The sequence below is a fragment of the Pristiophorus japonicus genome, chromosome 7 (assembly GCF_044704955.1).
Source record: "Pristiophorus japonicus isolate sPriJap1 chromosome 7, sPriJap1.hap1, whole genome shotgun sequence".
In the NCBI taxonomy this organism is placed as follows: Eukaryota; Metazoa; Chordata; class Chondrichthyes; family Pristiophoridae; genus Pristiophorus; species Pristiophorus japonicus.
The window spans coordinates 89528280-89531726 of record NC_091983.1 but is presented as its reverse complement, the minus strand read 5'-3'; the positions used below and the strand labels follow the sequence as shown (position 1 = coordinate 89531726).

The 3447-nt window shown below is 43.5% G+C and overlaps 1 pseudogene; it reads left to right on the top strand.

Annotated features, from left to right (window-relative positions):
- The first annotated feature begins 1093 nt into the window (after positions 1 to 1093).
- LOC139266595 (jerky protein homolog) lies at positions 1094 to 2505 on the top strand (annotated as a pseudogene).
- Positions 2506 to 3447: the final 942 nt, after the last annotated feature.

Sequence of the window (3447 nt, the reverse complement as noted above, 5' to 3'; positions counted from 1 at the left end):
ATGGACAACTGCCGGGGGATAGTAATTGCTGTGTTCTACAACTAGAATGGCAATAGACTTGTATTTATGATGTAAACTGCATGTGACAAAAATAGATGGTGATGTCAGGATACAGTTATAAAAATCTATGCTTTATAAGTTGGGCGATAATTTTTTCTATTATGTTGAAATGTTGTTGGCTTAACTTAGAAGATCTGCAAAGAAATAAGTGGAGTAGAAATTGGTAATCGATGTTTCCATTATAATCTGCAGAAAAAAGGGCAAAAAGGACTAATTTAAGCGTGCAATGTCCCACACACGATCTGTGTTGCAGACGCTACCATACTGGTAAAAGCAGCTTTGGAGTTTTTACTTAAGGCTGCCAGGCGTGGGCCTCTTGTTACTGAGGGACCCAATGTCTATCTTCCACCAAATAGGGTGCGGTGCCTGTTCAAATTTTTCTTTCGCAAATGCAGCCTAGCAAGCAGCCCTCACAAAAATGCTTGATGTGGACTCCAGAGCAACAAGAGTGCTCCTCTTGGCTCCACTGCACACCCGAGCACCACTACCAGCCTGCGATCTGCTCCCCTTCCATTGTCCTTCCCCGAGACTTACCTGAACCCGGCTACATGCAAGGCAGCAATAGGCAGCAGCAACTTGATTAAATTAAATTATATGAGGTCTAAGGCCCAATTCAGACGAGCCTCAGGCCTCCCGGTTTGGGCATGCCCTGACTGCAAACCATTGGTTATGTGCCTGGAAACGACCCATAATTAATTTCTACCTTAGTATGTCTATTCTGCAGTACAGGCAACTCTCGATTATCCGTACATGGATCTAACGGAGAACCCGCTGCAACGGCACTTTTAAAATCTGTCGCACACGTGAATATCTCGATCACCTCAAGTGTCAATCACACATAAATTGACTCAGGCGTGCACTCCTTTCTCACTTCGCAACTGACACAGGCATTAAATAACTGTCACACACGTGAACATCTCAATCACTTCAACTAGCAAGCACACATAAATTGAAGCAGGCGTAGACTTCTTTCTCACTTTGCAACTGCCACACACATTGAAAGCAGTTCAAGCAGTCGGGTGCACAAGTTAAAATGTCTTGTGGAGGCACTAAAAGGAAACGAAAGGTATTGTGCTTTCAGCAGAAGTTAGAAATTATAAAGAAGTATGAAGCTGGCAGAAGTGTGCGTAACTTGATGGAGGAATATGAAGTTGGTTCATCAACAATTTACGATATCAAGAAGCAAAAGAAAGACCTTGAAAGATTCACCGATGCTTCTGAATCTCCCGTGAAGGTAATGGCCCGCAAGAATTTGCGAAAGCCGAAGCTTGACAAACTCGACCAGGCGCTTTATGAATAGTTTGCTTTGAAGCAGTCTGAAGGTGTGGCAATTTCAGGGCCAATGAATACAGCAAAGGCCAAGGACTTCAAGACGAGAATGAATCCAGATGAAGAGTGCATTTTCTCAGAGGGGTGGCTCACACGATTTAAGCAGCGCCATGGCATTCGCCAGCTGGATGTGTCGCGCGAGAAAAGATCAGCAGACAGTGAGGCCGCACAGAATTATGCAAAAACATTTGCTGGAATGGTGCAGGAAATGAAATTGACCGCAGATCAAATGTATAACGCCGATGAGACTGGCTTACTGTGGAGGTGTTTGCTGCAGCAGGGGAGAAGGAAGCTGCAGGCTTTAAGATGAATAAGGAGAGGTTAACAATCTTAAATTGTGCCAATGCCTCTGGTGAACACAGACCTCCACTTTTAGTGATTGGCAAATCAAGATGACCACGTGCTTTAAAGGGAATTGCTCATTTACCAGTCAGCGAAAAGGCTCAGAAAAATGCGTGGATGGACAAGGACATATTCATGAAATGGTTCTCAACAGAATTTGTCCCCCAAGCTCGAGAAAACATGAAGAAAATAGGCAAACCTAATGGGAAGTGTGTCCTGTTTCTGGACAATTGCAGAGCACACCCGCATGAGTCAAAATTAGTGTCCAGTTGTGGCAACATTTTCGCATACTATCTGCCCTGCAATGTGATCTTGCTCATTCAACCTATGGATCAGGGTGTCATACAAAACTTCCAGTGCCACTATAGGAACAACTTCATGTGCAGATTGATTAATAGCGATCTATCAATCATTGAATTCCAGAGAGCATACACTATTAAAGATGCCATCTTTGCATGCTCTCTGGCATGGAGAGAAGTAAAAAACGAAACACTGATGAGGTGTTGGCGCAAGTTGTGGCCCAATGTCATGATTGAAGGCAGTGCTTCTGTTGACGAAGAATTCAAAGGTTTCTATGCTGGGGCTAATACAGAACAGGCTGTCAAAGAAATCGTGGAGATTGTCAGCAGTGCTCACGATACAAATGCACTTAAATCCCGAGCAGAAGATGAGCTTGCTAAATGGATACATGTTGACATCGACACAGCTGTAGCACAATCTTATACCGACGAGCAACTTATTGGCATAGTCACCAATAAAGACAAATCTGATTAAGAGATGAGCGATTCAGACACTGGGATTGAAGTAAAAGAAAGGAAAACTTGGACACGTGCTGAAGAAGCAATGAAATATGTCGTAGGTTTCTTTGAGAATTTTCATTTCACTTCTCACGAGGTTCTGCAAACTCATATCATCCAACACATTTTAATAAAGAAGAAAATGAATTAATTTAAACAAGCAGATATAAGATTGCTTTTTTAAATATCAAGTTCAGTTTTAACACTTTTAACTCTTTTAAGATAATAAAATAATTTTGAGACGATATGAATCCATTGTCATGTATTTTATTACCTTCACGCTATGATAACATGAACTAAGTCTTCGTGGTTGGTTCTATCACTGTCAAAATTTCAGCCCTGGGACGTGCACTCGCCCTACCCGGAATAGCCCGATCCCCGAGGGACCAGGATAATCGAGAGTTGCCTGTACTTTAAAAACAAAGAACAGCAAGTTTATGGTAGAATTGACAATTTAGATCCCTAGGGGTCAATTTTGACTTTGAGGGCAACCGACTAGTAGAGCACACCAGCCAATCGTCCATATGTAAGGCGATGTGGCGGCCATGATTTTGAACCATCCGCCTCATTAATACCAGACCAGCAAGATGTGGGGCACCAAAAAGGCATCCTGATGCAGCTCACCAGATTAAGGCCTCCTGATATTTGGCCCCCTGGCTGCCAGCAAAGTAAGGGCAGGAGGTGGGGGAGGGTCGTAATCACGGATGTTGGGGGTCCTAGAGTGGCACGGCCCGGATTATTTTTGTGGTACACTTTTGCTCCTCTGGGCCCCCACAAAAATAATTTCAAATTTATCTTGGCTGGGCATTGTCACCTCAATCGGCGGTAGAAATGATCGGGAGTATGCACAGCGCTCGCTCCAACCAATGACAATGACAACCGGGGTCCTAGGATACTAATTTGCATATTAAGGGGCCTG